Genomic DNA, 13780 nt, shown 5'->3' on the forward strand with positions numbered 1-13780 from the left:
TGTTTCACACCCATAGAAAAACAATCCCAGTATTTTTCTTCTCATGTGTTTTTGTCTTGCTTCTTCATGGTCTGTGATACCATCTGAGGTTGTAAGCACAACGAACCCAGCGTACTAAATAGTAGCAGATTATTCTGCGACTTTTCCAGATCTTTCAATTGAACATCAAAGGTGGGGCAGATTATACCACACTTGTTTAATATGCCTGTGAGGTTCACAACAATTTCGCCTGCTTTGTGATCATCAATGATCTTAAATTAACAAATGTAACTGTGCTTCATCATCACAGTTAAGAACCAGATGATTACTTTAGAGCACAACCTAATGAGAACCTAGTGTTTTCCTCACTTTGCATGGTTCATGCTTTTGAGAGCATCTGCCAGGACATTCCTGTGCACTATGATGGCAGTGCTACAAGAGAGCAGAAAGAGAACAAGGGAATTTCTAAAAACAGAAGAACGCTTCTCTTTTATTCTCTAAATATATCATTTATTATATATTACAAAGTGATATAAATAATATGTATTTTCAGTATACATTGTTCATTATATTTTAAAAATTGGTTTATATCTCAGTTTTCTTAAGAGTAATATATATGTATATATGTGTGTATATATTATATACACATGTACAAATGTATATACACACAAATATATGCACATAAATACATATTCACACACATATACACATATTTGTACACACACCCACACCCATACACACACGTGCACACATGCATCCATCCATATATTTATCTTAGAAGGATTTTCTAGACTTGTGAGAAACTTTTAAATGACCTTACAGAGGATTACAGGTTGGAGAGAGAGAATGAAGCTGGGCATTTCTGCTTAGGTTTTTGCTTTGGATACAGTTCTACTGAGGGACTTTAGGAAGCAGAGTTCCACTTGGAGGAGGGCTTCAAAACCCACAACAGAGAGTGCCAGTATTGTGCTGGAACTAGCTAATGTCTTGTCTCTGAGTCTTAAGTTGTGGATAGCTGGAGCTGAACAGAAAAGGCAAGAGGCAGGAGAGTCAGGAATGAAACAAGCTTACTTTCAAAATGAGGGAAACAGTTGCATCAAGGAAGCAGATTAGATACATGTGTCAGGACTCTACCTGTAATGTCTGGGCTAGCTCTCTGGAGGGCCTCAGGATCAGAGTCAGGATCAGTCAAAGTCCCTGGTCTTTAGAAGGAGAAGTGAAGGAGACGGGCAAGCTGCCACTGGGCTTGTTAAAGATGCATTCTGGACTGCGGCAGAGAGATTCTGATTCTCTCCTTCAGTCCTGCAATCCTTCCCTACGATTACCTTACCCCAACACATTCAGCAGGTGCCAATCATGAGGAGAGCCATCACATCACCATATCATATAAATATATGTTTATAGAGCCTTTATATCCCATTAAGTAGGTACTTAGCCTTCAGTACTCTGCTGTCTTAGATTCAAGTACACCTTTTCAGAGTTCCAGCCCTCTACATCTACCCTTAGTGGAAGGGGAGATCTCAAAACTTACACCCCTGGTTGCATAATGAATTATAGCTCTGACAATGAGGGGTAACAACAACAATGAATCAAGTTAGATTCGCAACAGGACTTTGTGATAGGAACCTTGGTACTTGTCTGAGCTCAGGTCAAAGCAATATAATAATCATGGGATTTTGCCAGAGGGTAAGGTAGATTACCCAGAAAGGGTTGCCAGCAAACATTGTTTGAACTGCGTTTGGCAACAACTCCTCATGGTTGCTGTCAACCTCTGGAAAACAGGTTATCTCCTAACATCTTGACGCTTGAGAGAGCTGATTAAAATATTAGTGTAAAACATTTACGTCTTGGAAAACAATAAAGGTTCCAACTCAGTATTTGATTTATTGATTTTCTGGATTTAAAGTGATAGAGAAAATATTAATTCAGATTAAACTAAAACTGAATTATCTGTACATTTTGTGGGGTATGGGTAGGGAGGAGAGGTAATTGTTAAACATTTAACAGCACACTGCTGGGTATCAGAAAGTCTTTCTGAATGGGTATGTTGATATAGTTGCTAGCACAGTTTGGGGCTTTTTATGTTAAAGAAGTTTCTAATGGCCTTTCCAGCCTGCTGTACCAGAAGGAGCATATGATGAGGTGTCTAACCTGTGAATTGTGTAGCCTTGAACAAGTTAATTAACCTCTCTCAGTTTCCATTTCTTTTTCTGTAAAATGGTGATAATAATCCCTTGCTTTAGCTGCCTCAGGGTTTTTGAGGTGATCAAATGAGATTAAATAGGGTTTTAAAAGTAGGAAATGTCATACAGATGTCAAGAGTAGTTCATGAAAAAGATCGGGAAGACCTCTGTTGGAGTCCTGTGCCTGACTCTAGCTATTTGATCTTGTGCAGCTCCCTATATTTCTCTGGGCCCCCACTCCTCTATTTTTTACCAAGCTAAGATTCTGAGACTTTTCCTCCAATCTTTTAAGAATGTGGGATAAAGGGTGAGAACTGGTAACATTTTAACAAAACTGAAAATTGGCTTGCTTGAAAATTGCAGAATCTTAGAGCTAGAAAGGTCCTAAGATATTATGTAGACTAGTGGTATCAAACTGAAATAGAAATAGGACCACTAATAGGTATAGAAGGATCCCTGTCTTGTTTTGATTTAGTTTTAAAATATAATGTCATCTTTGTTTTGTGGTATTTAAATTTAGTTTGTTAAGTATTTCCTAATTAAATTTTTATCTGATTCCTGGCCACATTATAGAATGTTGAAGATGAGTGTTTGATACCTTTCAATTAAAATTTTTAAATCAAAGATTTACTAATTTGATCTTTTATTTTAAAAATTTTAGATTTAAATTTTTTTTTAATTTAAAAAATAAAATTAAAAAAATATTTGGAGGGAGATACTGCTCATTTATACCAAACAATTAATTTCACAAATAAGGGAATTAAGTTGAAAGTGAATAAGCCAAAGTTGCACAGTCAATTAGTGGGAAAACTGAGTAACCTGGACCCCCTCTGTCCCACCTGATAACAGGAAAAGGAGGATTGAATGACTTTTATTTCTTGACAAGACAAAGACAATAGAAAAGAGGATTTGAGTGTGCTAAGGGTTTCAATTTCTTCTTTGATTTATTACTGTCCTTGCATAGACAGTGAATTGAATATTGGTAGGGAGCAGGGAGGAAGGTGGGGGTGGGAAGGACAGACATTATTTGTAGTACAACAATTGGTATGAGTTTAATAGTAGCACGGTGTGGATTTATTTTTCCTAAAGAACCTTTAGAAATTTTAGCTAATATAGAATACGCAATTTAGCAACAGAAGGATTTCTTCCCTATCCTTTGCTAATCCCACCAAACTGTTACTTAAAAACAAAAATCTTATGAATTATTTTGACTAAGGTTTTGTTGTTGCTGCTGTGATGTTTATCACTGGAAGTGGGGTAGAAATTCTGAAGGAGTATTGGGGTAAAAAGTTATTAAAAGGCAGCAAAATGTGTCCAGGAACTGGCTTTAGAGTATCTTGTTTTTAATTATTGAGGTGAAGAGAGTCACAAAAAAGTAAACATGTGTTAACTTTAGCCAATAATTTAAACCCTTTCTCCCACCACTCATCTCCTCCCAGAGCTTCTACCAAAGGATTTTAAGACTTTACAATTTTGTCTAATAAGAAGTAAGTTGGGAAGCTGTATAGCCTTGGGGTTGGAGTGTTATGGTGGGGTTGGCAGCCAGGATATTGAAAGGCCTTGGGTGCATGTCATATAAGGAGCTACTGAAAAAAGTGGGAATGTTTAGCTTAGGGAAAAGTTAAACATGATATTTGTCCTTAAGTGTTTGAATGGCTTTCATGTGGATAAGATATTAAATTTATTATATTTGACCCTAGAGGGCAGAGGCAGAAACAATTTTCGGAAACAAATCGAGACGACATCAAAATGTATTTCTTGACAATGAGAGCAGCCCCCAAATGGAATAAAGCTATTGCTAAAAGAAGCGGGTTTTACTTTCACTGGAGATGTTTAAGCAAAGGCTGGATGACCACTTCTTGAATTTGTTATAGTGGGATATTATTTGGGCAATATTGTTTCTTGTAACTCTAGGATTTTGTGATTCTGAGTTACACTTTATTTCCTATTCCCCCTTCCTCCATTCTCCTTCCCTCTCCCCCTGTCTCTCTCTCCCCTCTTTCCTCTCCCTCTTTTTCTCCCTCTCCCCTTCTCTTCCTCTCCTCTTCTTCATCTCCTTTCCCCTCCCCCTCTCCCTCTCCTACTCCTTCTCTCTTTCCCTCATCTTTCTCTCTTCCTGTCCCCTCTCCCTCTCCTTCTCTCCCTTTCCCTTCTCTCTCTCTCTCTCTCTCTCTCTCTCTCTCTCTCTCTCTCTCTCTCTCTCTCTCTCTCTCTCTCTCTCTCCTTCCCCCCCCCTCTCTCTTTCTCCCCTTCTTCCCTCCTCTCTCCCCCTCTTCTCTCACTGTCCTCCCCGCCCCCAAAGGAGGATAGGAAAAAGAAGCAGGAATAAATCAGTTATCAGAATCTGAGTAATAAAGTATTCTCTGTAGGAATAGCTTATGTTTGACTAGCTCTAAATGTGTTGATTGATCAATCAATTATTAAATGCCATATATGTGCTAAGTATTCTTCTAGGTTCTCAGATCACACCAAAGGAAAAGTAAAAAAATAATCTGTTCCTTTTAAGGAATTTACATTGGACTGGGAAAGAAAACATGTATATATGTAGGTATAAGGTAAAGAGAAATAGTCATGTAAAAGGTAGCATTTAAGCTGAGTCTTCAGGGAAATTGTGATTTTTTTTTTTGTTTTATTTTACAAAAATAGAGAGCGACAGTATACTAGATAATGTCTGAATTTCCTTTCATTTCTAAATTGTTTTATGGTGGCTTTACTTTTTTTTAAAAATTACCTTTGAAAACTTAGGTAAACCACTTTTTCTGGGCCTCACTTTCCTCATCTGTAAAAAAAAACTAAGTGAACAATATTTTTTGTGAACCCTAAGACTGATTGGGTTTTTGTTTTTATTTTTAGATAGTATTTTCCTCCAATTATATGGTAAGACAATTTTTAGCATTAATTTTACAAGATTTTGAATTCCAAATTTTTCTCCATCTCTCCCCTCTCGTTTTCCTAGGCAATTTGGTATAAATTATACATGTGCTATCATGTAAAACACATTTCTATATTAGTCACAGTTGTAAAAAGAAAAAAAAAACAGATCAAAAGGGAAAAACCCCACAAAAATGAATAAAGTAAAAAAGTGTATTTCAATCTCCATTCAGAGACCTTCAGTTCTTTATCTGAATATGGATAGCATTTTGTTTCATGAATCCTTTTATACTTGTCTTGGATCATTTTGTTGCTTAGAAGAGCTAGGTCATTCATAGCTGGTCATCACACAGTGTTGTTGATGCTATGTACTATGTTTTCCTGGTTCTGCTCTCACTTCACTAAGCATCAATTCACACAAGTCTTTCCATCATGCCTTTCAATCAAGTGTTTTCATGCCTGTTCATCATTTTTCATTGCACAATAGTACTCCACTATATTAATATATATCACAGTACATCCATACCACAGTTTGTTCATCCATTCCACAATTAATGGGTATCCCCTCATTTTCTAATATTTTGCCATACAAAAAGGTCTGCCATAAATATTTTAGCATATATATAGGTTCTTTCCCCTTTTTTATGCTCTCTTTGGGATACAGATTTAGTAGTGGTATTGTTGGATCAAAGGATATGCAGTTTCGTTACCTTTTGGACCTAGTTCCAAATTGCTCTCTAGAGTGGTTGGATCAGTTCCCAACTCCACCAATAGTACATTTTCCATCTCTTCTCCAACATTTATCATTTTCCTTTTCATGTTAGCCAATTTGATAGGTGTGATTGATGTGGTACCTCAGAGTTGTTTTAATCTGCATTTCTTTATTCAGCAGTGAATTTAGAACATTTCTTCATATGCTTATAGATAACTTTGATTTCTTCATCTGAAAAATACCTTGAATAAGCATTTATTGAATATATCTAGCTGGAGATAAAAAGAATGGGAAAAAAAATCAGGTGTATGCTCTCTAGAGTTTACATTATAATGGAAGAAAGAGCACGTGAATAACAATACATTCGAGATAAATGGAAGTTAATCTTAGGAGGGATTAGTTTAAGTTTCTTGCAGAAATTGGGATTTTGAGCTGATCCTTGAAGTAAAATAGAGATTGCAAGAGACCTTTATCTCTTCGAGGAGAAGATTTGAGGATTGGTAAAAAGGGAGAATAGGGTATCTCAGCCATAGAGGACAATCAGGGCAAATGCATTGCTTGGGGAGATAGAGGTTCATATATGAGAAACAGCAAGTTGACCAGTGAAGTTGGATAACTATTTATATGGAGGGGTGTCAAGTCTAAGAGTAAAGACAGAAAGGAGAAGAGTTGTAAAGAGATTCAGAAACCTAACAGAGAATTTTATATTTCATCCTGGAGGGAATGCATTCCACACATGAGGAATAGCCTGTGGAGTGATCTCCAAGGACATTTTCATTGCTAAACCTTATGATCTTTTGATAAGAGGTGTGAAGAGGGAGGAGGAGGTGAATGCACAGCAATACAAAATATAGCTGCTACCTATTTTTTCTCTTTTTGGCCTTCAGCCATCTTACTTCCTTGCCTACTCATTTTATCTCACACCACTCTTCATTCGAACAAGAGTTGTGGCGGTATGCCTGAAGTCAAGTACAATAGCATTAAGCAGGAGTGCTTAGAACCCACTTCCACTGCCTTTTCTGACCCAAAGGCACCTTTACTATCCCTCCACATGTCTTTCTGTAAAGTCTTTGATGGGAACTCAACTCGTCCACTTCAATACTGCCACAATTGCTGAACTTGCTCAAGAAGCCTTTAATTGCCTCAGCATATGTTTCAGTTTTGCTGGCTATTGGGAACTTACTGCCTTCCATCCAAAGTCAGCACAGCTGGGATACTGAGCCAAGCCACTCAACACACACAAAGTAGAATTGCTCACCTTTCCCAGCTGCTGGGACGCTGCTGACCTTAGCAGCTGGGGTTGCTGTTGTGTGCATTAAGTTTAATAACAGCAAACAAGGACAAGTTTATGTTCAGATCTTGACTTTAGCTCTATTTAAGTGCATCAGAAATAGGAAAGCAAGGGGAAGTACATGTTAGATAGCTGCTTTATTTGTTCTTTAAAATCAACAGTGTCGGGAAAGCAGCAAGTCACTGCTGTTTATTCCTTTTAGAGAAACATATATATTAAAGTCTAGGTGTGCATGTACACATCAGTGAAGTTTGAAAGTTACTACTGACTTAAAAAAATTTAATAATATATCTCAGGGACCTTTCCTGGAAACTAGTTTACATATTTCTCATCTATCTGTCTTTCATCTCCCACTCAGTTTTATCTATCTATCTACGCTGTTTCTCTTTCATCTGTCATGTAACCATCTGTTTATCTACCTGTTTCTTTGTTTTATCTCATTCATCTCTCTATTATCTATCCATGTCTATTTATTTTTCTACTCATCTCTCTTTCTTTATATATCATTTGTCTACCCATATATGCCTACCGTCTATCCATTTGTCTGTCTGCCTTTCTTCCATCTATCCATCTATTTGTCTATCTCTCTACCTGTCTATCTCATGTATCTATCCAAATGTCCACATCAATCTGCGATCTTTATATCTGTCTTTGTCTACCTGTCTCTCTCTTTTGCTCTATCTATCCCTTTCCTCTCCCTCTCATTATCTATTTGTCTGTTTGTTTTTTTAATCTCTCTGCCTTTCTTTCCTTGTGCCTATCTTTCTCTCAATCTGTCACATATCCATTTATTTCTATCTACCTGTCTCCATTTTATTCTCCCTCCTTCCCTTTCCTTCCTTCTTACTCCTCCTTCTCTCCCTTGTCTCCTCTCTTCTTTCTTCTCTCTCCCTCACTCTCTTTCCCTCCCTCTTTTCCTTTTCTCCTTCCTCTCTTTTTTCCCTCCATTTTCCTCCTCCTTCCCTCTCTCCTCTCTCTCTGTCTTTCTGCCTCTGCCTCTGTCTCTTTCTGTCTCTGTCTCTGTCTCTCCTTCTCTCTCTTGCTTCTTCCTTCTCTCTCTTCCTTCTTCCTTCTCTTATTTTCCCTTTCCATTCTCCCCCTCTCCTTTCTGTCTATCTCCCTTTCTCTCCCTCCCTCTCTGTTCTCTTCCCCCTCTCCCTCTTTTTGTTAATCCACCTGTCTTATCTATCCATCTACCTACCTACCTATCAAGATTTCTTCTTGCATTCAGAGTGAAGAACAGTTGTGTTGTCGTTAGGACAACAAGAAAGGTTAGGAGAACCTTTGTATCAATTTCTTTTTAAGATGATACCAATTTAGAGGTAATGCAGTATGGAGCATCAAGGATTACAGAAGGGTTTCAGAGGATGATTTAATGGAGGCACTATTAAGATTATTCTCAGTCTTATAAATTAACCTGAAGCTTTATGGAACAGGTCTTTGTGAGCAAAATTAAGTGCAATCCAATTTCAGATTCTGCTTGAACACTGTATTGAAAAAGAAGATAGATTTACAACGCCAATCTTGACACATTTGAAAAATGAAAAGACTCAATTTTTATGAGGCGTCTGAAAATCTGCCTCTGAGAAAGTATATCTAAAATGAGCTTGAAGACTAAAATAGTGTTGTTTTGCTTTAACTTAAATCAACTATGTCCACCAAAACCTTATGGAGAATTGAAGTATCCCATTTAGCATAAATGCTAATGATAATATCATGGAGGTTGTGATTTATGGAATATTCAGCAGGACATTATAAGCTTTTAATAGTTATTTTGTATGGATACTTTGAAAGAGCTGTGATTTAATTCCTGTAGCTAACCCCTCCACCTGTGCACACCATGAAGCCCCAGAGCCTCAGGTTCACTCACCAGTTCAGAACTTCATAGATTTAGAGCCAGAAGGAACTTTAGAAGCAATTGAGTCCCATCTCACTTTATAGATGAGAAAACTAAGACAGAGAGAGGGTAAGTGACTATATTAAGCCCATACAACTAATAAGTGGCTAAAGCAGGATTCAGATTTGAGTATTCCTGCCCCCAAGTCTAGCAGTCTATTAATTATGCTACCTAACAGTAGCCAGAGAAATTTTCATTGGCCTTGATCCTGGTCTTGATTGTCTACATTTTAGTTATGGTGAAAATTGGATAACCCGAACCTGTCCCTAAAGTTATACATCCAAAGACTTTTTAGCTTGCATCTACCTTTAGCTAGGAACTACCAGAATGTGTGTTCTACCTCTAGCTTTTGAGAATATAAGATTGCCTCCAAATTATAGCATTAATTGTGTATAGCATATATACATACATAGTATATTTGGGGTTGCCTGAGAGACTGAGATATGTAATAAGAATAGAACAATACTTAATTCATTTCAACAAAATTTGTTGAGTACCTGCTATTATATATCATTGGGTCTTCAAGAATAAGGAGTTCCAAACTTCAAATCTGGAGAAACCTAGATTTGTTTTTCTCCCCACTTATTGGCTGTATGGGCCAGGGCACTCCATTCAACCTCTCTTTCAGTTTCCTCCTTTTTAAAATGGGAATAAAAATGTCTGTGGTTTTTACCTAGGACAGGTAGGTGGTGTAGTGGATAGCGTTTCAGGCCTGGAGTTAGGAATTTATCTTTAAATTCAAATTTGGCTTCAGATATGAGTTGTGTGATTCTGAGCTAGTCACCGAACCCTTTTTGCCTTAATTTCCTCATCTGCATGAGCTGAGGAAGGTGATAGTAAACCATATGTCAAGAAAATCTTAAGTGGTGTCATGAAGAGTTGGATATGACTGAAAAATAACAGCAAACAATGATATTTTAGCTAATAGATTGTTTTACTATATAAAGATAAATATTGCTAAAATATTGAGGAAACAAGTACTTCACACTCAGTATGACAGAAAATAAATAGTATGATATAATATGTATAATGTATCCAATGACCCTGGGTTCATCATAACTATCCTAGCAGAACATAAGATCTGACAGCTCATTCATTAGCTCATTGCCAAGTACAGTTATCTCACAATTAATAGAGGTATACGTACTTGTTGATCAACAAGCATCTATTTAGTCCCTAGTGAATATAAAACAATATGCTAGAAATTGAGGATCTAAAGACTAAATAATGACTTTGCCTAAACCTAAGGTAGCTTTCTATTATATTAGGGGAAGCGAGCCAAGTATAAGGCAAGGTGATAAGATCAAAGGAAAATATCTAGTTAGGGTCAAAGAAGATAAAAGTGTGTACAGTTAGTTGCAAACCTTAACCTGCTTTTAAAATGTCAGCTTTTATAATAATAATTGTTATTGTTAACATTTTGATGAAGTATTCTTGGAAAATAAGAAAAAAGAGTGAACACCTTTCAATGGAAGATAAGGAAAACCCTGTAAGGAGAAGTTAATTCCTTCCTTGAAGGAAGAGAAAGATTTTAAAATTACTAATGAAGAAGAAGTGTATAATAGGTGCAAAGATGGTGGTGAGTTTATGTGCCAAATGTAAAGAATAGCTAGAAACTCTGTTGGTTGATTTGTAGAGTTGGGGAAGGGGAACAATATGAAATGAGATTGGAAAAGTGATCTGGAGCCCGATTGTGAGGCTTTCAATAACAACCTATAGCTTATCCAATAGGCAATATGGAGATGCTGATGGTTTCTGACATGTATGTTGATTTATTTTAGCTATGTAAAGAATAGATTGGATTGGAGAGAGGCTGGTGGTATGGACGCCAGGATCATAGATTTAGAGCATGGAAGTCAACCTATGTCCTAACCCCTCATTTTGCCAATGAGTAAAATGAGATTGAGAGAGGTTAAGTAACCTGTCCAAGTTTACATAAGTGGTGAAGTCAGGATTCAGATTTTCTTCTGTCTTCAAATGCAGAAATCTTTCTACTCCATCATGCTAACAGGTGATGAGAACTTGAATTAAGGTTGTGGCTAATAGAGAGAAAGGGACAGATGCAAAGAATGTGGAAGAGATAGAATAGAGAAGACTTTGCAGCTGATTAGGTTGGGAGAAGGTTGGGGTGCCATTAATAAAAACAGAGACATTAGGAACAGTTCCTACCAAAATGAAAAGTCTTTGAGTGTGGACCCAATGATGAATTATGCTGTATGTCTGTCATCTAAAGATCCAGCTGCAGAGAAATGTTTTTTTTTCTTGGGGTGGGGTGGTCATAGAAATTTACAAATTATACTAAGTCAACAAGCATTTATTTAGTGCCTACTGTGAATCAGGAAGTGAATTAAGAATTGGGATTGTGAAGAAAGGCAAAAGAACAATTCCTGCTCTTGTAAGATCACAAATATGAGGTGGAAAAGGAACCTTAGAGATCATCTAGTTTCTGTCCATTTTACAGAAGAGGAAACTGAGGCCCAAAGAAGTGAAATGACTTGCCTAAAGTTTCAGAGGTAATAAGTAATAGAGCCAACATTTGAACTTGGCTTTCCTGATTCCTGACCCAAAGGGGAAAATATAAAATTTGATGGGTCATAGAGATAATATGAGGACTATATTGTTCCAGGCATATAAGTGGAATGAGTTGACTTTGAATTATTAGGAGCCAGTTGCATGAGATTTTATTTTATTTTTTGGTTCAGATATTCCTTGAGCAATAGGATACTAGGATTCTGGTAGGTTAGGCAAGATTCCATTTCCTGTAACATTTTTAAAGCATAGAACCTATAGAAATATGTTTGGTGCTTTGCTAAGGAAATAGATCCAAAGTTTATTTCTGTAATCTTTATTTATTTATTTATTTATTTCACTGCTACTTCTGACCAAAAGTCTATATCAAATGATGGATATGCAACTGAATTTAAAAAAAAAAGAAAAAAGAAAAAAAAGCTTCACCAAAATGGGACTGATGTTAGGGAAATTGACTGTAGGTTGCTTTTGTATTTGCTAACATTTTATTTGGGTATTTTAGCAGAGCCATTTGAGCATCTAATTAAGATTATGCTTGCGCCTCAATTGTTTATGAAGCTGCACATAGATTTAATCATCAGATAAGCTTGATGAGGATTTGCAAAGGTAAGCTTTATTGTTTCACACAATAGCTATAGCCTCTCTTGAACAGGAAGGGAGCATTGATTCATAAGAACATTACAAATAGCTCAATGATCATTGGAGTATATTGAGTGTAGAATGAAATGCAGAAGTTTATTACAGATACTCTGTCTCTATTAACCTCTATAACCCCTCCATTTAATTTGATGGATAGAGGGATTTGTGCCCCGAAATCACAGGGGTATCACGTGTTTAGAAGTGGGATCATCTTTAAGATAGAGCTGTTAATCATTTTAGTAGATCAAGACCCATGATAGCTATTTTTTGAACAGTGTTAACTTCACATTTTATGATAGCATGTCTTAATTGTTTAGAATAACCAATCTGTGAGTCTGCTGTTGCATTAGTTAATTGGAATGGACAAAACATATTATTATTGTATGGTTTACTTGAAAATTTGTCATATCAGCTGCTGTGCATTGGATTATATAATTCTTAACATTATAGTAAAACTTGACCCTTCACCATATTCCATGACTTGAGAAACAAGAAAATGAAAACAGGCTGGATGTGATATTTCATAACTGTAATATCAGTTTGGGAGGTTGTTGAAGGAGAATGAGGTTCCTAGTTCTCTTGAACTACAGAGTTCCCAGTTGCAGTAGGCTCTGTGATCACTTGTCTACTAAAGCTTCTTAAACTGTGGGTCATAACCTCATATAGGACTATGTTACTGAATGTGGGGATTGTGAGATTATAATTTATTAGTAGTAAATATTTGGTTGGTATAGTATAATCAAATAATGATTTGATTTGCAACCCTATATACCTGGGTTGCATTAAAAATTTTCTTGAGTGAAAAGGGTTTGCAAGTAGAAATAACTTAAGAAGCCCTGTTTTATACTAAGCTTAGCATCAATATAGTGAGCCCCCAGGAAGAAGATTAGAGCTTCCAAGTTATATCTGTCATGGGATCAAGAACATCACAAGTAGCTCCTTCCTACATTTCCAGCCTGGGTGAGATGAGGAGACCCAGTTTCAAAACAAAACAAAATAATTAAGATGAAAAGTAAAATGTGTTTACTGTTTGGAAATATATAGTTAGTTATACTCTAGCTAAGAATTTACCCTAATTAGGATAAGCAGTGTAGTATAGGAGACAGAGTGCTAGATTTGAATCCAGAGAGATCTTGTTCAAATCTTCCTTCTGGTGTCAATTTATCAGTGTAACGTGGGCAAACTTTTACCCTTGTAAATCTTTGTATCCTTATATGGTAGTACCCAAATATGATCTCATAAATTAAGACATTACTGTGAATGGTGTGGATTGCAATCTGTTTATACCTGTTCATCCTATATGACTCTTGTTTGTGTATATCCATACATAAATTGGTCATAGGGAGTCTATCTAAGGTGCTAGAGACCTTCTGCACTTTCTCTTGAGATGATGAATATGTGCTATGGAGCACTTGGGCTCTCTACCTGCAATCTTTGGTTCTTGCTCTGGAAACAGCCCATTTTCTCTTATAAAGTTTTGTGGCTTTTATTTATGATTTTTCTTGAAGCCCCTCATTGATTATACATAATAACTTGCTTATATCCCTCTCCCCGCACCATGCATTCTCCATTGTTCTCTGTAATATTAATTTTTAATCTTTCCAAGGTAATTGTATTCCCTGCCTTGTTGCCATGTATTTCCATGGGTAGAATCTTAGTACTTTTAAATGGTTGGGCTT

The 13780-nt window shown here is 36.6% G+C and overlaps 1 protein-coding gene and 1 pseudogene across 1 annotated transcript in view; one reads left to right on the forward strand and one right to left on the reverse strand.

The window, feature by feature from the left end:
* The window catches only part of SMYD3 (SET and MYND domain containing 3), a 1009300-nt gene that overhangs the window by 138878 nt on the left and 856642 nt on the right, over positions 1 to 13780 (forward strand). The gene's annotated exons all lie outside the window — the stretch shown is intronic.
* Positions 1 to 13780, reverse strand: part of LOC127559208 (40S ribosomal protein S15a-like) — a 41550-nt pseudogene that overhangs the window by 2194 nt on the left and 25576 nt on the right.

The sequence above is a fragment of the Antechinus flavipes genome, chromosome 4 (genome assembly GCF_016432865.1).
Source record: "Antechinus flavipes isolate AdamAnt ecotype Samford, QLD, Australia chromosome 4, AdamAnt_v2, whole genome shotgun sequence".
Taxonomy (NCBI): Eukaryota; Metazoa; Chordata; class Mammalia; order Dasyuromorphia; family Dasyuridae; genus Antechinus; species Antechinus flavipes.